The sequence below is a fragment of the Canis lupus genome, chromosome 32 (assembly GCF_003254725.2).
Source record: "Canis lupus dingo isolate Sandy chromosome 32, ASM325472v2, whole genome shotgun sequence".
Taxonomy (NCBI): Eukaryota; Metazoa; Chordata; class Mammalia; order Carnivora; family Canidae; genus Canis; species Canis lupus.
This window is the reverse complement of record NC_064274.1, coordinates 877553-900844: the sequence shown is the minus strand read 5'-3', so window position 1 is coordinate 900844 and position 23292 is coordinate 877553. Positions and strand designations below refer to the sequence as shown.

The 23292-nt window shown below is 43.1% G+C and overlaps 1 pseudogene; it reads left to right on the top strand.

The window, feature by feature from the left end:
• Positions 1-7055: 7055 nt before the first annotated feature.
• On the top strand, positions 7056-7456 carry LOC112644378 (uncharacterized protein C3orf14-like; annotated as a pseudogene).
• The last annotated feature ends 15836 nt before the right edge of the window (positions 7457-23292 follow it).

Sequence of the window (23292 nt, the reverse complement as noted above, 5' to 3'; positions counted from 1 at the left end):
TAATCCCTTTGTTACCTTGGCTCTCAGCTCTTTCATAATCTCTGCAACCTGTTCTTGCATTAAAATCCCTCAGTTTTAATACACTTATGTGTGTTAGAAGTGGCTGTTGCTTTCCTGGTTGGACCCTGATACATATGTTACCTATGACCCAGCATTTCCCCTGCAGGGTATAGGGATCCAGAGGAATTCTCACCCATAAAGAAAGATATGTATGAGAATATTTGTCGCAGAATTATTAGTAGTATTGGTGAGTTGAGGGTGATGAATGTGTCCATTTCTGTGATGCAGTTGGATAAAATGGATGGATAACAAAGCATCAGTTAGAAACAACAGTCTAGACATATACTCAGCAGCATAGTTAGACTTTTTATTTTATTTTTTTAAGATTGTATTTATTTATTCATGAGAGACACACAGAGAGAGGCAGAGACACAGGCAGAGGGAGAAGCAGGCTCCCTGTGGAGAGCCTGATGTGGGACTCAATCCCAGGGCCCCAGGATTATGACCTGAGCCAAAGGCAGACGCTCAACCGCTGAGACACCCAGGTGCCCCCATGGTTAAACTTTTTAAGATGTAGGGCTGCGTGCTCGCTTTGGCAGCACATGTACTATGATAAAATATAGTGCTGGGAGAAGAAAGACACAGAGTGAGATTTTTCACTACAAAATGATTTATATAAATTAAAAATGCATACACACAAAATGGAAACATATGTTTTACAAGAACTCCTACAGAGAGATGGATATACTTCAAACACAGGAATGGTTGTTTATGGAGAAGGCAGAAGAATAGAAATGGAGAATATGGAAAAGAAAAGGAATGTATGAATGAATGACTAAGCACACCCAATTGAGAATAGAGTGTCTTGAATTAAAGAGTAAGATTAACCGGTGTACTATACCTGAAGTTGAAAAAAAAAAAAGATCGCCAGAGTAATAGTTAGTAGGTGGCAGTGAGACATAATTTCAAAGAGCACATTGTGGATTGTGAAAGGTTGAAACAATACCTGCTCCAAAGCCAAGTTAATTGGTAGTAATAAGAGCAACCACATGGGACAGATGAAGCGAGGAGCCAGAGCGAGTGACACGTCCTGGATAAGTCAGGGGTGTTGCTGAAATTCCCTGGCAATATTACGTGAGCCCAGCTTGAAGAGGATTCTAGGTCTCCTGATTTTCTTGTCGATTGCACTCAGATCTGAGTAGACATTATGATTTGAAGTCTTACAACTGAATAGAAAGGTACCCCCAAATCCTGCTGTCATGGCTTTTAAGGGTCGGCTACAGCCTTAAAGCCTGGGCTGCCTCAAGTGGGGCTCAGATTATGATCAACATATGCACTAAAGAAGTGGAAACAAGGAATTTTGGGAGTGTGTTAAGGGGGACTTGAATTCTCGTTCAGTGTAAATTAAAATATGACAATAATAGAAATGTTTAACCAGGACATTAGGTTTTACTTTCTCTTGCTTGTATTTTTAGAGTTGGTATGACTTTCTTGGTTCAAAAAGCATTCAAGTTCTGGAAGATTGGACAGCCCGGGGGGCTCAGCGGTTTAGCGCTGCCTTCAGCCCAGGGTGTGATCCTGGAGACCTGGGATCGAGTCCCACGTTGGGCTCTGTGCATGGAGCCTGCTTCTCCCTCTGCCTTTGTCTCTGCCTCTCTCTGTGTCTCTCATGAATAAATAAATAAAATCTTAAAAAAAAAAAGAGTCTCTCTTTAAAAAAAAAACCATATTGTATGCTTCATTAAGGTTTAAATGAGCATCGCTCTTCTCTTTACAAATGGACACTTTAGAGTGTGTTTTGTTCATTAATTCTGGTGCTGCTCCAAACATAATTAACTCCCCCTCAGCAATTAACATATTTGTTGGTGTTTATTTGGGCTTTTCCACATTTGTACATAATGATGCTAAAGAAATATTTGTTAGGTCAAACTGAATTTTTGTTTTCACAGTTTGTGAAGCCAAAGAAGCAACTCAAATAAAACAATAATGCATTATGGACTCACCAGACTTATTAAGTTCATGTCTAATGACATGGGGAGATTAAGACAATTACTCAAGTTCATGCAACCAATTAGTGGGGGGATCCCATCATAACCCAGAGCTCTACAATGAGTCACCCAGAAAAGAGGTGACTCATAAACCAAGCTAGAGTCAGTATAATATAGTGGCTAATCTGGGTGACCAACCTGGGTTTGAACCACAGCCCTATCACTTAATAATGCTGGGCTAATCCCTTGCAGCCTCTCTACCTCAGTTTCTTCTTCAGGAAAGCAGAGCTAACAGCATTCTACATCATACAGTCATTACAGGGGTGCAATACAGAAATAATCTAAAACTATGCTTTCCAGTAGAAATATAATGCAAGCCACCAATGTGAGACATAGATGTAATCTAAAATTTTCTAGTAATCATATGTTTTTTAAATTTGTTTATTTGAGAGAGAGTGTGCATGAGAGAGCATGAGTAGGGGAGTGGGAGAAGGAGAAGCAGGCTCTCTGTGGAGCAGGCAAGGCTTGATTCCAGGACCCCTAGATCATGAGCTGAGCTGAAGGCAGCCATTTAACTAACTAAGCCACCCAGGCATCCCCTAGTAGTCAAATTTTAAAAAGTAAACAGAAACAGAAAAAATTAATTTTAATAACATATCTTATTGAACCTAATGACTAAAAAATATTATTCTCGTAACATGTAATCAGCATAAAAATATTAGTGAGATATAGCACATCATTTTTTTCATACCAAGCCTTTGAAATTTAAGCACAAATCAGTTTGGACTAGCCACATTTCAAGTGCTCATTAGCCACATGGGGCTGGTGGCTACCATATTGGACAAGAGAGGACAAAAAATATTTAGCCAAGTGCCTAGCACAAAGGAAGCACTAAAAAAATATTGGCTCAAAGGCATCCCCTGGGTTTATCTGTAGGTCAATTGCATTTGTTGCTCAGTTATAAGGATAGAAAATACATGGTATTAACACAAATTTGAAATTTCATACTTTTATAAGTTGTGCCTCCATTTCAGTTATTCTCGTTCTGTTTACTCCATGGAATGAGATGTTGCCCTTTTTCCCTTCTGACATGAGCAGAGGGCGTTAGTCCTGGAGCTGTTCGCATGAGGGATTTTCCCTGAGAACCAAGATGAAGAGTGTAGCCTCCATAAAAAAATTCCGCAGAATTTCTGTCCTGGTGAACGCATTGCATTTGGCTGGGTAAGTATTTAATGTGCTCTTATTACCACAGGAGTATACTGGGAGACAAAATCATAATTTTATTTTATAATTTTATCATATTTTATATTACAATGTGATTTCTTTGAACCTCCTTTTCTCCTTCCCATCCCATCCCTCCTAGACTTCTTGGGAACCTGGAACTAAACAGGTACAATAAGTTCATTTGAATTGTCTCTTTGGAATCTGCTCCGTGCTGGCCTCATAGTTGCCCTTACCTGCTGAATTCCTGGTGATCAGAGCTGAGCTAGGGACCATTCCTTCTGTGTGTGGCTGTCCTAAAGAGAAGTGTGGGGGGATCCCTGGGTGGCACAGCGGTTTGGCGCCTGCCTTTGGCTCAGGGCGTGATCCTGGAGACCCGGGATCGAATCCCACGTCGGGCTCCCGGTGCATGGAGCCTGCTTCTCCCTCTGCCTATGTCTCTGCCTCTCTCTCTGTGTGACTATCAAAAATAAATAAAAATTTAAATAAAAAAAAAAAAAGAGAGAGAAGTGTGGGATGAGGAGCCAAGTTCCTCAGGGCCCTGGCAGATCCATTAGCCAGTCCACCAAGCAGTACCCAACTGTCTTGGAAAGACCACACTCATATATGTAAATGGTAGAAACAGGTTCCCTGAGCTAGATCAAAATCTGACAAAACAGTACAGGTAAAGTTGGAGACTGTCCCTAGTCCCTGAAGGCTGAGCCAGGCTGGGAACTAGCCTAACTCAGGGTGACTTGGAGGCATTCAGGCTCAACCCTGATGCAGAATCTTTAGGGCTTTGGCAAGCACAGACCTAATAATGCCATAACCTTCCTTACAGCCTTCCACAGCTCCCCACTAGACACAATACATTCAGACTCCCCAGGTCAGCATTCTAACCCCCCAAATCTGGCCTGCTCACATATTTCCCTTCTTTGTCACTCTTTTTCCTCTCCAATTATATTATTCTACCTTCTGTTCTTCCCTCCCATACTCTTTCTTTCTTAATGTTGTTCATGGTGTACACTTTGCCTAAAAATTCCTTGGTAGTGGGTCTCCACCACTGTCTCTAAAGTCCCAACTCCAATCCCACATCTTCCAGGCGTGGAATCTTAGCTAACCCTTCACCTCCAAGAGAGCTCCCTTCAGTCTTCCTTCTGATAAGTACCAAGCATGTAGCATTTTTAGTGGACATTACAGATGCTTCTTCAGTGATTATCCTACCCCTTCCCCATTATGCAGCAGCCACTCATTTGGGGAGAATGACTGCACTTAGGCAGCCCAGGTGGATCAGCAGTTTAGCGCTGCCTTCAGCCCAGGATGTGATCCTGGAGACCCGGGATTGAGTCCCTCATCGGGCTCCCTGCATGGAGCTTGCTTCTCCCTCTACCTGTCTGTCTGTCTCTCTCTCTGTGTGTCTCTTATGAATAAATAAATAAAATCTTAAAAAAAAAAGAGAGAGAGAGAGAATGATTGCACTCAACTCTAATAATGGACTCTGACTAGTATAGACCACTGTAGTCTCATTCTACGTGTGATTGCTTCAGGTCTGGACAGTAACATGGCCACAGTGAATCAATGCATGGCATTCCTTGGGGATCTGGCTCTGATCGGCCCAGAGTTCAATACAAGTTCAATGGCTGGCGGGAAAAGAAGACTTTTCTCGTGCTTTTAATGGTATTCATTTTACAATTTACAATTAATTTTTTATTCACCAAAAATATTTGAGGTGGTTGACTTTACCACTGAATTTGAACCATTGGAGGGGGGGAAAAATCATTTACTATCCTACCTAGCTCCTAGAACGGTACCTTACAAGGAGCTCTCCAAATTTTGGTTGAATTTTTGTTCAGACTCTGGACTTGGAGGACACAAACCCAACTCTTCATGGGCTCAAACTCCTGGGTATGTCCTTAGAATGGCTGGACTTTACTTTCTGTGATACTGACAATATATGGAACTGAACTGGGACAGGTAGACATCTAAAAGACTAAAATTAAGTCTGAGTCACACATACCTTTGCTATTATTCATATCAAGTCAAACCAACTTTTACTTGAACGTGGACCCTACTGGGCTGTGGCAGTTTCTAACCTGTATTATTCATATCACCTTTATTCACCTAATTAAATGAAATAAATATATGAAAAAGTTCCAGACCCGGTCAAGGCCTTAAGACATCTTAATTAGGGATCCCTGGGTGGCGCAGCGGTTTGGCGCCTGCCTTTGGCCCAGGGCGCGATCCTGGAGACCCGGGATCGAATCCTACGTCGGGCTCCTGGTGCATGGAGCCTGCTTCTCCCTCTGCCTATGTCTCTGCCTCTCTCTCTCTCTCTGTGTGACTATCATAAAAAAAAAAAAAAAGACATTTAGTACAGAAACAAAGGAACCTTGATAACTGTGCTTACACTGGCATAAATCCTTTAATGTCTGTTTGTCTTCATTACGTTTCTTTTAAAACTCTTGTGATAACTATAAAGTGACTTAAACCTGAATAGCCAGCCTGACAGGTTTCTGCTGGTTTGGGACAGTTAATGAGAATGAGAGTAGTAATGGCATGCACCTCATTGGGTTTCGTGAAGTGAGTTATGACATTAAAATGCTTAGAACAGTGCATAGCATGTAGTTAAGCTCACAGTAAATAGCATGGCTATAATTCAGAAGAGTTCTCAAATGGAGAATCTAAAGAGAACTACTTGGTGAATTTTAGTGATCTGTGCTTCTGAGGATTCCCTGGCCACTGTTATAAACGGCAGGACATGGTGATGAGGTGGTAATATGAAAATGAGAACCATTTTCTTTTCTCTCAGTTGGTTGACAATCCCTCTTGAGACCTTAACTGGGAATCCATATCTGTTGTGCCTAGTTACTAGCTTTATGATCTTGGGCAAGTTATTCAATCTGTCACAGATCCCCCCAGTTTTCTTCAAATGTAAAGTGGGGATATAATCCCTACCTCACAGGATTAGTGTAAAGAAAGGAAGCTATGAGAGTGCCTACCACCATCCCTGGCATATGATGGAGGCTTCCTTCCTCCTCATGCCCACCAGAAGTTCATCAGGAATAAATAGCTTGAGGGGCACCTGGGTGGCTCAGTGGTTGAGCGTCTGCCTTCAACTCAGGTTGTGACCCTGGGGTCCTGGGATCGAGTCCTGCACTGGGCTCCGCACAAGGAGCCTGCTTCTCTCTGTCTCTCTCTGTGTGTCTCTCATGAAAAATAAATAAAATATTTTTAAAAGAATAAATAGCTTAAAACTATATATTTTTTTAAAGATTTATTTATTTATGATAGACATAGAGAGAGAGAGAGGCAGAGACACAGGCAGAGGGAGAAGCAGGCTCCATGCACCGGGAGCCCGACGTGGGATTCGATCCCGGGTCTCCAGGATTGTGCCCTGGGCCAAAGGCAGGCGCCAAACCGCTGCGCCACCCAGGGATCCCTAAAACTATATTTTTAAAACTATTTCCCTGACAGAAGCGGTGCCTTTACAGAAAAGGTCCAAGTACAGCTGGGAAAGTCTGGGACAGTCACCTTGGGCTTTTGCACCCAACCAGATTTGCCTTCAGTCTCTGAGCCTTCAAAGCACTTATTTCACTTGATCTTCATCTGTATTGGTGCAGGCTCTTCAATCAGGAAAGCTTATAGTAGAGCCAGGATTCCAAATCCAGGCAGCCTGACACCAACATTCATGCTCTCAACACTCTTTAAGTTTAGACACCAAAACAAAAGGGACTTGAATTTTGGAGAGATTAAAGAACATTTTAATTAACTGTCCCAAACCAGCAGAAACCTGTCAGGCTGGCTATTCAGGCTTAATTAAGTCGCTTTATAGTTATCACAAGAATTTTAAAAGAGCTTTGAATCAAAATGACTTTCTTGTTTGCTCAAGAAATTCGCTTTTCTAAAAGACATGAAGAGCCTCACAAAGATTAATATTACTTTAACAAATAGAGAGGAAACCTGTAGATGAAAACAAGGAAAAGTCATCTCAGATGCAAGCAGCTGACACTGCTTTTATGAGGAACGTTAGTCTCTTAAAGGATATAGAAACAGCAGAAAAGTCTCAAAAGACCCAGATTCCACCAGAGGTGGTTTCTCTTGAGACTCCTTACTGGACGTCAGTAGAAGAATACACTCACAAATGAGAACAATGTCATTTAGGAAGAGCACCTATTCTATCAAGATTGAAAATGAAAATAAAACAAAATACCATTCACAATGAGGCAGTGATAACTTCCTCCCACACTTTTTCAAAAATACCTGTTTAGTACAGCTGAATAGTAAGACATATGCAGGTTGCTTCAGGAACCTTAGGAATCAAATATGTTCATATTGTACCATTCCCAATGACAGTGAAGATAGAATCTGCTGACAAGTCTCAGCTTATCACTTTGAGGCCTACTACTACTTTGAGATCATGCAATTGCTTTCTATCAAACCCATGGAAGAGTTTGTTAGGAGCTAATATTGAAAGGTGAACTGTTTATTAAATAAATCGCTATAAACAAATAAATAATAAATAGGAACAACTATTTCCCTAAAGTGAATTTTATCTTAATTTTTACTATTTAAATCAACCACAAGACAATTTTAAAGAAAGACTAACATTTCCCAGAATGAAATAATGATGGGCCATCCTTTGAAATTATTCATTTAAACAAATTCCAGTGGCCTATTGTATATAAATGAAAACTGCTTACACATAATACACACATAAAGATTTTAACTATTGTTTAATTGAATTTATAATTTAGCATGTTTATTTTTTATAATTTAGCATTTTTAAAGAAAGATTTTAAAGTTGTTTCACTGTGTACATTTAAGCATTTCGGTGTGACAGCTTTTAAGGGAGGCGTAGAAACAACTTGTCTTATCTGAGTGAGGTTTCTTGACTTTTGTGAAGTCTGAGAGCACTAGCAAGTTTTGTCTCTCCTTGTAAACCTACACTCTGTTCTTTTTTTTTTTTTTTAAGATTTTATTTATTTATTCATGAGAAACACAGAGAGAGAGGCAGAGACACAGGCAGAGGGAGAAGAGAAGCAGGCTCCATGCAGGAAGCTCGATGAGGGACTCGATCCCGGGACCCCAGGATCACAACCTGAGCCAAAGGCAGATGCTCAACCACTGAGCCACCCAGGCACCCTAACCTACTTTCTGTTCTATTCAGAGTACTTCAGAATGGTAATAACATTTATGGAGCACATACAGTGGCAGGCACTTTATATATTTTTATCTCATTTAATCCTTAAAACATTTCCATGAAGTTAAACACTACTTATTATTTCCATTTTATAGATGAAGAAACAGACACACAGAGGTGAAATGATTTCCTTAAGGTCACACACCTACTAAGTAAGTGAAGCAGGATTTAAAAAGAAATGGGCTCCAGAACCCACTGACAATGGGAAATCTTTTCACAGCCCTCTGCTCCCCGAAAGCAGCTGAGATACCTCGTGGCCATCCTGTGTCCCAGCTAACCACAAAGGGCTCACTGCCCAGCAGAGATGAGATCTGTCTTCACCTTCCCTCAGGACTCTTGTTTACCCGTCTCCACAGGTACCCTCCTTTTTTTTCTTTGAGACATTCAGTCCTCCTTCATGAGTGAGCATTTTTCCCATTGCAATAGTTGGGATAAAATACATCTTTAATTGCCCAGAGCATTTTCACACCAGACACTTAGCCACCTATAGTCAAGGTTACCAATACTTGAGAAAAAAAATCCAACCTGGAAGTTCCTAAACTGTTTTCAGCTAATGTCTCTTTCGGTGGAGTAGCCCACATACATTTTACCCATCCTCTCATAAGCATTTCCGAAATTTTTACCACAGGGAGAGAAGGTAGATTCCTGAGAGTATCTGAAGTAAATTCAGTTCATGGGAAAAAAAGACTCTTAAAGCTGATTTGACAGATTTGAAGTTTTTATTTTTATTTTATTTTTATTTTATTTTTTATTTTTATTTTTTTAGATTTGAGGTTTTTAAAATAGGACTTCTTTCTCTCAATTAATCCTTCCCTTTGCCACTCCCTGCCTCCCTTCCTTCATCTCTCAAAATGTCATGAAATGTGAATGTTCTCAATAGAAGGCTTTAGCAAAATCCTCCACTGGCATTTATGAGCATCAGCTATATACCACTGTACTACTTTCTAGGGTAAAGAAACAAGTAAAACCCACGGTTTGCTCTCACAGAGGTCACACAGAATTAAAGCTCCAATCTAGTTGTAGTCTACCTGAGAGCTCTCTATACATGATTGCTTATTTATTTTTTTAAACATTTTTTAAAAGATTTTATTTATTTATTCATAGAAACACAGAGAGAGAATGAGAGGCAGAGACACAGGCAGAGGGAGAAGCAGGCTCCATGCAGGGAGCCCGATGTGGGACTGGATCCAGGGTCTCCAGGATCACGCCCTGGGCTGCAGGTGGTGCTAAACCGCTGCCACCAGGGCTGCCCGTGATTGCTTATTTAAAGCACATTGGATGAAGACAGCTGTGGAGAAAGTGCCCTAGAACAATGATATCAAGTACAGAAATGGTCATGACAAAAAAGCTTCCTGCTCCCACCTTAGTCAAAGGTTTGACATTTAGTTGTCAACAAATATTAAGAACCTGCTGTGTTCCAGGAACTCTTCCAAGTACTGCAGAAACAATCTCATGGTTGAATCTCTCTGTGCCTTGGTTTCTCCATTTGTATACAATGTCACAATAAAAAGTTCTGTCTTCTTTTGCATGATACTTGCTTTCAATTTCCAGGAGGGAAAACTTAGAGGACATAGAGTAAAAAGTTCTGTCTCATTCTCATAGGTTCACCATGTCTGATATGATTTGGTGTCCAAGACTTGACTTCCTTTTCTCAAGATCCAGAGAAAAACTTTCTTTTTGCTTGTAATATTACCATAGGTGGCAAACAAGACATAATAATTTTGCAGTGTTCTTTGGGGCAATTTTAATAAACCTTAGTTAAAATAAATTTGAGAAATATCTGGAAGAAGGGAGCATATATTGGTAAGGTCATTAATGGGAGTAGTTATGTCATCAACAATAACTATCTAGGTTTCTGTCGGTGTCTCTCCTTTATTACAGAAGTCATGGTCCACTTACAGGACATCTGTCATTTCTCAGCAAGGGTTTTACCTTCATCCAGCATTTTTATGATCATGATTGTTGCCATATTGCTTTGCAATCTTACTTAAATTAGCAATGAGTTATTGTTGTCAGAAGCTGTGTCTGCTTCTTACAAGGCAATTATTGAGAGAAGACAGCTGAGATGGAGGGCGAGTGCCCACACCTGGGGCAAGCATGCCTCAGGCACGGGGATCCTACAGGTTGGCTCCCTCCCTGGGCTGCCTCGCCCCTGTCTGCAGCCATCTGCTTTCTCCCCAGCTCACCTGCTGTTCCTTCCCTTGGATTCCAGTCCTGCCTCTAAGGGTGTTTAGTCAAATTAACCTCTGGGAAGGGTAGGTGCAGCTCTAAGGTACTGGGGGAAGAGCGACCGTGGTAAGGGTAAATACCAATGGAGAAAAAAATGAATGTTCCCCAGCATAGCAATGGAAGGGGACTCTTCCCTGCAGAGGGCTTACTGTAGACAACTTGTAATAGCAAATTCTTCTCTGTATCTTTGAGATGGATGGACATCTTCTTCAAAGCAAAATAAGTGTTTTGCCATCTTTACAATCCGGGAATGTTTTTCTTAAGGCCCTGGGCACCATCTCTTTGATATGTAATCAAGAAAGATAGCATTCCTCTCACCCAGTTTCAGGTGGGATGGTAGGAGCAGGTGCCTGGCTCTAAGCTATACAACCACTACCTGTCCTAAAGATACAGGACAGGTAGTGGTCTTATTTTTCCTTTAGGTGAAGGCAACTGTTAACAGATAACCACTCCATTGCCAAAAGAATTTAGGATGTACTATGTGTGACCAGTGATGCTGTCAAGTCCTCTCATGTGAGAACTAGTCATTGTTCATCTTGAGGACCTGTCCAGAATAGGTTAAATCCACCTGGGTATATAAAAGGATGGATTTTTTTCTGTCTTTGCCATCTCTTTAGCTGATGGCCTGTGATGCATGTCGTATTCTGACTTAATGATTATTCAATTAATTAAACTATTTTCTTTCTCTGCTCCTTTGTGGGGAAGTTTCCTTGGTTGGTAGATTTCATTGTTAATGACATTCCCCCAACATCAGCAGAACCTGAGAAGACAAGGCATGGTTGAGTTATGTATCCCTGGAGTCAGGGCCAGTCGTCATCCCAAGATCAAGCCTGAATGCTTCAGGAAATGCTGATCTTCAGTGGTCCGGAAAGACCCTGGGCGTGCAGAGTAGGCCCGGAACACTGTCTTTAAATGCACATGACAGGGTGGGGGTGGGGGCGAGGGGGAACATGCCGGGGTGGTGGCAAGTGTGAAGAACAATTCTAAGGTTCATCAAAGGAAGACTATCAAAAGCAAGGTCATGACCCAGCCTTGAAGGACTATGGTCTAACCTTGTGCCTCTTAACCTTTAACATGCCCATAGATGAGATAGTTCTGGTTCAAATGCAAATTCTGGTTCAGTTGGTACAGACTGGGGCCTGAGCTTCTCTATATCTAACAAACTCTTCCAGATGGTTCTGATGCTGCCTGTTCTGGGATCTCACTTTGAGTAACAAGAAATCAGAGAAAAAGAGTGAAGGGTATGGCAAGGAGGAAGATGAGACAGGAAAGAGATCTGAACTGGGAACTGGGGAAGCCAGCTGAAAGGCCACAGGAGGAAACCACAGGGCCTTGGGGCAATTAGAAACCGATGCCTAGTCTTTCCCAGAGGGCCCCAGGGCTGGAACACTCTCTGCTCTGAGTCTGGACTGATGATTCTAATTCTGGTTCATATAGGATTCTGCTGTCTTCTAACAGGACCCAGCCCATTTCTGATGAATTCTCCCCCAAATTTGACTTCTGGCACAGTAGAACCAGATAAGGGGCAGGTTACCGAGCCATTCCCAGAATGCAAATTACCTAAAACTGGAAATGTACCAAGATGGAAAGAATTTTGTTTACTGAAACCCCTTTTCAGGCAAAGCACTATATGTGTTATGGGAACACTTGGACAAGCCACTTTAGGTTGGAGATGAGACCCCCAAAGACCAGGTTGGAGTTAAAAAAAATTGCTTCCAAGGAGGTTGGTTTCACTAACAACTATGGGATTTTTTTCTTAATATTGAATGCATATGCAAATATGGTCCTAGAGCTGGATATAGAAAGAGGCTGACCTCTGCCACCAGTCCCCACAAAGCCTTATATTCGATCTTGAACAAATCTGTAAAATCGTGGTTTTGAAGGGGTGCAAAATTATTGTGAGTCTGAGGCATCTACATGTCCAAGTCTGATCCTACCGGACAGCCCTCACACTTAGAGGGTCCACTTCCCTGCATCAGCCTTCACCTGGAACCTCCTACTTGCCTTTCTCCTGAGCTTCAGTTTGGAATTCTTCCTGACTGAAACCCAAACCAACTTCTCAGCTAAGGCTTTTGTCTTCCGTGATGGAAATATCCATGAACAAGTGGGGTTGCTTCCCCTGTCCAGCCCTTCAAAAAATTATTAATATCTGTAACGCCCTTGAAACAGAGCCTGCTATATAGCAGGTAATATTTAACTTTTGATAAGATAGAATAAATAGAGAATTTTTAAAAAAGATTTTATATTTAAATAAACTCTACACCCTACATGGGGCTCAAACTCACACGTCTGAGATAAAGAGTCACATGTTCTTCCAACTGAGCCAGCCAGTCACCAGGAGTAAATGGAGACTTTGAGAAGCTTCCAACATTAGCAAGAAAAGGACCTGTAGACCTCCTAGAGAATCTGGTGATCACACAGGACCTGAGAGGCCCCAACAAGACAGACCTGGAGTTGGGGGCAGGTGAGAAGGGAAAAAAACTGTGATAAGAGAGATGATCCCTGGAGTTTTGTGATGTGAATGCTGTCTGGAAAAACAGGAGACTCAATTTAAAAAGTGAAAATTTGCACCATCAAATATTAAGATTTTATTTCAGGCAAAATATTGGGCCCGCTCAGCCTCTGGAAGTTTTATGTAGAACTCTGCATTGTATTTGGCTGGAACTCTCACTTTTTTACAAACTACTTTAGGGGTGCCTGGTGCCTCAGTTGGTTAAGCAGCTGACTTCAGCTCAGGTCATGATTTCAGCATTCTGGGATCTGGAATTGAACCCTGTATTGGGCCCCCGGCTCAGTGGGGAGTCTACTTCTCCCTCTCCCTCTGCCTCTCTCCTGGCTTGTTCTCTCTGTCTCTCTTACTCAATTAAATAAATAAAATCTTTAAAAGAAAAATAAATAAATAAATAAATAAATAAATAAATAAAATATAACCACTTTTTTTGAAGTGTGACATTAAAAAGCTGTACATATATAATACATACAACTTGATGAGTTTGGAGATAAGTATATCCCCATCCATGTTGTCTCAAATGTTAAGATTTTTTTCTTTTTTTAAGGCTGAACAATATAATATTCATTGTGTGACTATAACACATTTCTCTATCCATTCAGGCATTGATGGATATTTAGATTGTTTTTTATCCCTTGGCTATTGTGAATGATGCTGCAATGCACATGGGAGTGCATGTATCTCTTCGAAATCCTAATTCCAATTCTTTTGAATATATACCTAGAGATGGGAATCCTGGACCATACAATAGTTCTATTTTATTTTTTGAGGAGCCTCCATACTGTTTTCCACAGTGACTGTACCAATTTACATCCCCACTAACAGTGCGCAAGGGTTCCCTTTTCTTCACATCCTCACCAACACTTGTTTTTCTGTTTTTTTTTTTTTATACTAGCCAAGGACCCTCGTTCTTATTTTTTAATTAATTAATTTAGTTAGTTAGTTAGTTATTAGAAAAAGAGAGAGGGGAGGGAGAGGTAGAAGGAGAGAGAGAATCTTAAGCAGACTCCATGTCCACTTCACATCTACTCCACTGGACACACAGCTTGATACTGGGCTTGATCCCACAACCCTGAGATTACAACCTGAGCCGAAATCAAGAGTCAGACGCTTAACTGCTGAGCCACCCAGGCACCCCAGGCCCTCATTCTTAAATGTGCAGTTTCTTTTTTTGGTTTCACAAATAGATATTACTGTGCCAAATAGTTCCATCAGGGTTGTCATCTATTGTTAAAGAGTTTGGAACTAATTCCATAATATCACCTGGCATAAGTTTAAGAATAAATTTTGGGGCCACTGTGCCTGGGTGGCTCAGTGGTTGAGTGTCTGACTTTGGCTCAAGTTGTGATCCCAGGATCCTGGGATTGGGCTCCCTATGGGGAGCCTGCTTCTCTCTCTCCCAAGTGTGTCTCATGAATAAATAAATAAAATCTAAAAAAAAAAAAAAAAAAAAAAGAATAAGTTTTAGTGGTGAAAAAAAGAACTCACAACACCAGGGTCAAGGCAGGTAGACAGTGTGCGGGTTCTGTTTTGGAGAAGAAAGCTTTTCACCACTACTCCTTCTTTCTCTACCCCCACCCAGTCCCCTCACCACCAGAATAAATTTCCCTTTCTGCAGAACAAGTGTGAGGAAGAGGCCTTGTTTGTAAGGGAGTTGCATGATGCCAGGCATTCTAGGTTTAGGGTTCTGTGTGTGTGTGTGTGTGTGTGTGTGTGTGTGTGTCCCTCTTTTTAAAGTTTTATTATTAATTAATCTCTACACTCAATGTGGGGCTCAAACTCCCAACCCCAAGATCAAGAGTAGCATGCTTTACTGACTGAGCCAGCCAGGCACCCTAGGGTTTTGGCTCTTTGTAGGTGCTGATTAGCAGTGCCAGCTGCCCTGTACCCGGGGACCTTGGGGCCTGTGGGAAACGCCATCTCCTATGAGGAGATAAGGAGAGTTGAGAGGAGGGGCAGCCCGGGTGGCTCAGTGGTTTAGCGCTGCCTTCAGCCCAGGGATTGAGTCCTGGGTCGGGCTCTCTGCGTGGAGCCTGCTTCTCCCTCTGCCTGTGTCTCTGCCTTTCTCTCTCTATGTGTCTCTCATGAATAAATCAAATCTTTTAAAAAAATAAAAATGAACTTGACACCTGTGAACCTTGCACACACATATGTGCTTAAGGAGGCATGTACAGCTTTGTCTGCTGCAGCATTGCCTGTACTTTAGGGGGAAAAAAAAAGAATGTACTTATAACTTGTTATCCCTTTTATCTTCTCCCTGGGGAAAAAAAGTGCTAGAACTTTCTAGAATTGTTTTACCATCACTGAATTTTCAAAAGATCTTATTTCAGGAGATATTATTGCTCAAATCAAATGGTACATGAGAAGGAAAAAGAAAAAACCCTTGGGAGTATTTGATATCTATACATCTCTTTCTCCCATCATATATTCTCCCATCTTCTTATAAAATTCCAATATGATTTGTATTTTTTTACTGAAGTGCAATTCACAGGACATAAAAGTAACCATTTTAAAGGGCACAATTCAATGACCTCAGTATAATCACATTGTTATTCGATAACCATCTGTCTCTTGTTCCAAAACTTCATCATCTTCCCCCAGAATATCCTGTGCCCCTCAAGTGGTCACTCCTTACTGTTTCCTGCCCCTGCCCCTGACAGTTACCAATCTCTTTTCTATCTCTATGGATTGACTTATTCTGGATATTTCACATAAAGGAATTGTACAATATATGACCTTTGTATTTCTCTTCTTTTACTTAGCATACCATTTTCAAGATTCATCCATGTTGTAGCATGCATCAGTACCTCATTCCTTTCTGGGGCTGAATAATATTCCACCGTATTTATATAACACATTTTATTTATCCGTTCATCAACTAAGACATTTAGGTTGCTTTGCCCTTTGGCTATTGTGAATAGTATTGCTATGAATATTTATGTGCAAATATTTATTTGAGTACGTGTTTCAATCCTTTTCAGTATAAATTAGGAGTGGAATTTCTAGAACATATGGTAAGGCTATGTTTAACTTTTGCAAAAAGCATTATTGGTGGGTACCAATGTCTCCTCTGGCTTGATTAGAAATGTAGGAAAACAGTGCTGCTCAAGATAGATTGCAATGCAGTCGAAGCAATCCCTGGTCATGAATATTCTAAAAATATTTTTCACTGAGGCTAAAAAGAGAGAGTTCGTTATTGATCAAGGAATGGAAATGTCTCTAAACCAATAGTTGTAAAGTTAACCAAATAATCTTTTTTGGCATTGTATTCACACAGGAGGCTTCCGGGTAATAATTTCAAAGAGGTTCAGGGAATGTGGCACTAGTAAGAGGTGAGGGACAGGTCTTATTTTTACCCTTTCCAGAATCTAGCACCTTGACCTCCACTGCCAGCCGTTTCCACAGCCCCGTCTCCAGTTCAGCCAGTCACTTCCTTTCTACCTTTCAGGGTCCTCGACAGGCAGAAGTTCCCTCTGCACTCTCCACCGGCCCCTCGTCCCCATCCCCGTCCCCTACCTCCACCCAGAGATAGATATTGAGTAAACTTGATTTCTTCATTTAAAACAACCTCTACCCATGAACTAAATCATAAAATAATAACGGTAAGCACCCGGGTTGCTTATTTAGCCCTGATATTTTATAATACGCCACACTGAGTCTAACGGTATGTAAACACGACTCAAGGGGCACCTGGCTGGCTCAGTCAGTTGGGCATCCGGCTCTTGGTTTCTGCTGGGGTCATGATTTCAGGGTCCTGGGATGGAGCCCCAGGTCAGGATCTGTGCTCCATGGGGAGTCTGCTTGAGCATTGCTACTCTCCCTCTGCCCCATCCCTGTGTGTGGGCGCACTCTCTCCTCTCAAATAAATAAATAAATAAATACATTTTTAAAAAAAGATTTAAAACAAATAAACACAACAGACTTTATTTGCTTCTAGAAAGTACCATCAAACTACCTCAAGTGAGAGCAGATTAGAATACATTTCACAACAAGGCATACATTGGACACTGTATTTTCAGCTACCTTGAGGCTGAGGGGAACCTGCAGCTCATTCCTGGCTTGCCATTCCGGTCCAACATCAAGTCCAGGCAGGCAGAAATATTCTCTCTGTCAAATAGCTAATGCCAACTCCACTGCCCTTCCTAGTTGCCCATGTCACTGACAATGTTCGTACTATCACAGCTTTCCTCTCCTCTCCTCTCCTCTCCTCTCCTCTCCTCTCCTCTCCTCTCCTCTCCTCTCCTCTCCTCTCCTCTCCTCTCCTCTCCTTTCTTTCTTTCTTTCTTTCTTTCTTTCTTTCTTTCTTTCTTTCTTTCTTTCTTTCTTCTCTCTCTCTTTCTCTCTTTCTTTCTTTCTTCTTCTTTCTCTCTCAATCGTCACTGCCTTCCTTTTGCTCTCAGAACACCCGAGGCTAGAAGTCCTAACCCAGGAGGAGTTAAGTGGCTAAGACCCTGGCTTAAATGTCTGAGGGACTTGGGTTTCAGCACTAGCTTTGCTTCTTACAGCTCATGTGACTTTGAACTACTTTATCGACCTCTCCGTGCTTCAGTGTCCTTTTTAAAATTGAGATATAGGGACGCTGGGTAGCTCAGCGGTTGAGTGCCTGCCTCCGGCTCAGGTCGTGATCCTGGGGTCCTGGGATCAAGTCCCACATCGGGCTCCCTGTAGGGAGCCTGCTCCTCCCTCTGCCTGTGTCTCTGTCTCCCTCTCTGTGTCTCTCATGAATAAATAAATAAAATCTTCTAAATAAATAAATAAATAAATAAAATTGAGATATACTATTTACTTTATAGGGCATTGTGAGTATGCACATGAAGTAATGCAGGTCCAGTGTCTAGCACACCGCTTAGCACATGTACAAGCAGCAGATGATATTGCTGACATATTAACCATTTCTTGCCCATTATTTCTTTTCTCCTCCTTGCTCCTCTGTCTCCTCATGCTCCCCACCACCACCGCCACTGCACACACACACACATTCTGTCAAAAGAGGAGATGCCTGTGGCTTCACTGAGGGAAGAGAACTAAGCAAATAGATTGTAGCTTCCCAGTTGTGACATTTCGAAAACACTGCATTCTTAGAGGAGCAGGAAAAGAAATATGGGTTTGGAGAGGGGGATTCTTATTTCTGCACAACCCCAAGCTGAATAAAAACCAAAACCAGGGATCCCTGGGTGGCGCGGCGGTTTGGCGCCTGCTTTTGGCCCAGGGCGCGATCCTGGAGACCCTGGATCGAGTCCCACGTCGGGCTCCCGGTGCATGGAGCCTGCTTCTCCCTCTGCCTGTGTCTCTGTCTGTCTCTCTCTCTCTGTGTGACTATCATAAATAAATAAAAAATTAAAAAAACAAACAAACAAAACAAAACAAGGTTCCTGGTGGGAAGAGGTAGCAGAAGGGCCCATGGACAGCTTCACAGATTCCTTCTGCTCTGGCATGCTCAGAGCAGGTGGTACAAATGATGAAGAAGCTCTAGTCCAGCGGGCTGTAACTTGTCTCATGAAGAAATTCTGGAAGTATTAGAAATTTGGGGTGACTGGTAAGATCAGAAGAAGGGAGGCAGAACTTTTTTCTTATGAATCATTCATTGCTCAGGGTTAAGGATACTCCACAGACATTTAGAAAAAACAAATATCAAATCACTAGAGTATAGATTGACTTCGAATAACGGTAAGAAAACCAAGAAATCTCTGGGAGTCAGGCCTACACAACGTAAGGAAGGCCTAGGGCCATTTCCATTCCTTTTTTAGGCTTCCAGAATATTAAATAATTAATAAATGACAAAAAATGGTGTTTCCTTTATCTATCATGACCTAACAAACTGCCCCCAAACTGAGTAGCTTAACACACAACCATTTATTTGCTCACTATGGTGCAGTTGGGATAGGACTCTGCAGAGACAGCTTGTCATCTCTGTTCCATGTAGCATATGGCTGTATTCATCGGGAGGTTTAGATGGGCTATGACATCCCTCATGGCCTCTCATTCTTCAGAGTCTCTCTCCAGGTGGCCTCTCATCACCCAGTAGTCTAATCCATGCTTCCACCATGGGAGTTGGATTGCAAGAAGGTAAAGGAAGGGGCTGCCAGGCCTTTTAAAGCCTAGATTGGGAATTGGTATGCTGTCCTCAGTTCTATCCCATTCTATGGGTTGAAGCATGTCACAAAGCGAGCCTGGACTTAAGAGGTAGAGAATAAACTCCACCATGGATTCCAGGGGCAGCAGGAGTCTACAAAGGGTTGTTGACAGTCATGTTTGGAGATTGTCTATCATTCCTGTAAAAGTTGTAGTGTTCTTTCTTTCTCTCTCCCTTTCTTTCTTTCTTTCTTTCTTTCTTTCTTTCTTTCTTTCTTTCTTTCTTTCTTTCTTTTTCTTTCTAAGATTGTGTTTAAATTTTTTTTAAATTTATTTATGATAGTCACAGAGAGAGAGAGAGAGAGAGAGGCAGAGACATAGGCAGAGGAAGAAGCAGGCTCCATGCACCGGGAGCCCGACGTGGGATTCGATCCAGGGTCTCCAGGATCGCGCCCTGGGCCAAAGGCAGGCGCCAAACCGCTGCGCCACCCAGGGATCCCTAAGATTGTGTTTATTTATTTGAAAGAGAACATGAGCAGGGAGAAGGGTGGAAGGAGAGGGAGAAGCAGGCTCCCCATTGAGCAGGGAGCCCAATGTGGGGCTCCATCCCAGGACCCTGAGATCATGACCTGAGCCAAAGGTGGATGCTAACTGACTGAGCCACCGAGGTGCTTTATTTTTTAAAAGGATTTTATTTATTTAGTTTTTCTCTTCCTGAGTCTTGACTGTGAGATTTGCAGCAGGCGCCAACAGTCATTCATTCATAAGGGCACTTGTTCTTCTCAAGTTCCTATTCTTCTGATTTTAGGTATAGAAAGGTAACTAGGAAGATTCCTGATTGTCTCCCTGCCAGGGCATCAGTCTCCCCATCTAACTAGTAGCAGCAGTTATCTCCTCCCACACCGTCTGACCCTCTAGAGAGTGATTATGGAGCAGAGGGTGGGTTATTAGTCTTCATACCTGTTATGTAGCCACCACTCCTTATATGTAGAGTTGAGTCTCATCTGTAGAGTGAAATCATTCTAGAGCGCGGGCACACACACACACACACACACACACAAGACTTAATGCCAATTAGCAGTAGTGGTGACATGTCTTATTTAGACCAGAAATAAGGAGGATGCTTGTATGAGAATGTGGGGGTTTGGGGCATAGTCCCTATCTGTAGCTTCCATGGGTGGAGAAAAAGATAGAACCCAGCTAGGCCAGGTGCCAAAAAGCTGCATCAGCTCTTTATGATATGACAGAAATTACTGTGGGATCACAGACTGTTATTTGGGGAGCATGTGTTCTTTATTTTTAAGCTGTTTATATTTTCTGTAATTAGGTCCTTTTTGTTCTTAGTGTTTAGAGCATTTTTTAAATGCTAGTCTGGTCAGCTGTGCTAAGAGGAACCAAGAAAGAGGTTTTTGTCTAGTCTGGACCAAAGTTTTAAAGGGGAAGCTGCTTACCAATCGCCTGACATAGTGGAAACAATGGCATGCTGTGCCTGAGTGAGAGAGCCTCAAAGAGAAGGTAAACTGAGGGCAACGGAGTGGGAAACTCACGTTCAGGAGTTCTCCCCACACCGAGATGTATTTCTCAAATCTAGGCCCATCTCTCCATCCACATTCTCTATTACTCCCCTAGTGACCCAGACAATAGGCAAAAAGGACCTCAGTGAATAATGAAAAGGAAGACTGCACTGGGATTTGTGGCTCAGGGCTGGAGTGGGTGTTACTTGTGGTGTTTGCTCTCGAGAACAGAGCTAGCGAACAGAAAATCCAGTCTTAGCTGGGATACAGGGGAGGAAGTGTTCAATTTGAGCATGAACTGCTGGGAGCCAAACCGTCAGGAAGGAAGGTTACCAAATCTTTTTTCCAGGTTTTTTTTTTTAAGATTTTATTTATTTATTTGAGAGAGAGAGAGAGAGAGCAAGCATGAACTAGGGGAGGGGCAGAGGGAGTAGTAGAAGCAGACTCCCCCTTGAGCAGGGAGACAGATGCCGGGCTCAATCCCAGGACGACCCTGAGATCATGACCTGAGTGGAAGGTGGATGCTTAACTGAGCCACCCAGATGCCCCCCCCCTTTTTTCTAGATAATGAGGGAGAGGACACACTCATATTTGCAGAGGATCCCAACTATTGCCTAGGAAGGGGACGAGCAAAGGTTAGTGGGCTAGCACGGTCTCTTAACCAAAGTGGGGCACAGGGAGAGCTAAGGTAGATAGGAGGACTCTAAAGCAGAGATGGGAGCAGAATAAAGCATTACCATGGCAGGAGTAGAGGTAGGGAAAGACTGCTGATTGTGGGTACATGAAGACCAGGGACCACCCAAGTACTGTGACCGTGAGGCTTGGGAGAGTTGAATCATTCCAGACCACCTCCCACCCTCCTCTCTAGCCTCCCTGGGCTGCTGCTGGTGGAGCTGAGAGCAGGCACCACCGTCACTGTCTATGTCCCAGGTTTAGTCTTGCCCTTGCAATCTGTTCCAGTTATCCAAAACTGAGCAACATGCTAGGCTAAACCTTAGTGGATTAAGACAACAACCGTCCTTTATTTTGCATTTCAGGCAGGGTAAGGCAAGGACCACTTTGCTCCATATTTCTGGGGCCCATGACTCAGATGGCTGGGGCCAGCAACGGCCTGGCGGTACACGTCTCTTCCTGCAGGCTCAGGTCATCTCCCTACTGTCTCTCCTGTGTTCTCTAGCATAGAGATCTCAGTGTAGCTAGACTGAAAGGTGGCTCAGGGCTCCAAGAACAACAATTTCCAGATGTACCAGGCGGAAAGAAACTGCAAGGCATTTGTGATCTGACTTTAGAAGTTCCCAGATATATGATTTCTACCATATTTTATTGGTTTAACAAGTCACTAAATCCAGCCCAAATTCAAAGGTAAATGTATAGATCCCACCTCTCAATAGGAGTGTCAAGGAATCTGCCACCGTTTTAAAGGCATCTCTCTGAGTCCTTAGCAAAGTCTCCCCACTGAACTCCCTGTCTGCAGATTCTCATTGATGGCCCTGGGAGGCAGGAATGCACAAAGGTAGAAAAAGCAGGGGCTTTGGAGGACACTAGGCCTGCATTCCTGTTCCAGCAGGATCCACCATTCAGCAACTGGTTGAGCTTCTTAGGTTACTTACCTTCCAGAGCCATGGTTTCATGTGTCAAAAGGGAATGATAGCACTAGAGTGACTCAGAAAAGGCAACTCTCAGATCTTCCAGTGCAGAGCATAACTGACCAATGGATCTGTCCCGGGGACTGAGATCTGAGGTCTGTCCTCTGATAGCCACTCCCAGCCCGGGGCAGAGGCCGTTTGGCTGGGGCTGCTCCCATCCCCCGACTAAGTAAGAGGTCTGTTTCTGGGAGATGCCTGACTCCTGGGGCAGACCGTGGCTTGAGGACTGCCCTGCCACCCACAGCCTCGCTGAACTTTCTGAGAGTTGCACTGTCCTATAGGAAGCTTCCTTCTGCTCAGCGGTCCTGCTTGCTTCTCTCCATAGCTCACGTCTGCGCCCCAGGTCCAGCTTCCTGTGTGTGTTTCCACATCAGTCTTTTGCATAGTGTTCCTGCCAGCACTGCTTTCGGGGGTGGGGTGGGGGTGGGGGACAAATAGCCACAAGGTCTCAGGGCTGCCCTAGGAACATGGGTGTGTGGGGATCCCTGGGTGGTGCAGCGGTTTGGCGCCTCCAGATCTTAATCCTGGAGACCCGGGATCGAGTCCCACGTCGGGCTCCCTGCATGGAGCCTGCTTCTCCCTCTGCCTGTGTCTCTGACCCTCTCTCTCTCTCTCTCTGTGACCATCATAAATAAATAAAAATTAAAAAGAAAGAAAGAAAGAAAATGGGTGGGTGTAAGCGCCTGACCAAAGGCCAGTATATGGTTGACATCCGCTCCACTAATGCTGCGTCCCTGTGCGGCTCCAGTGTGTTGGCCTGGGCCGCAGTGGTGAGCACAGCAGCTGGGAACAGTCGCTACCACCTGCTCACGCTTCTTACCGAGCCTCGCGGCCAGGGAGAAGGTCCCAGCTCTCCCGCGGGCACCAAGAGCCTTTAAGCCTCGACACCCCCCCCTCCCCCCCCCCCCCCCCCCCCGTGTCCCGCACGCCCGAT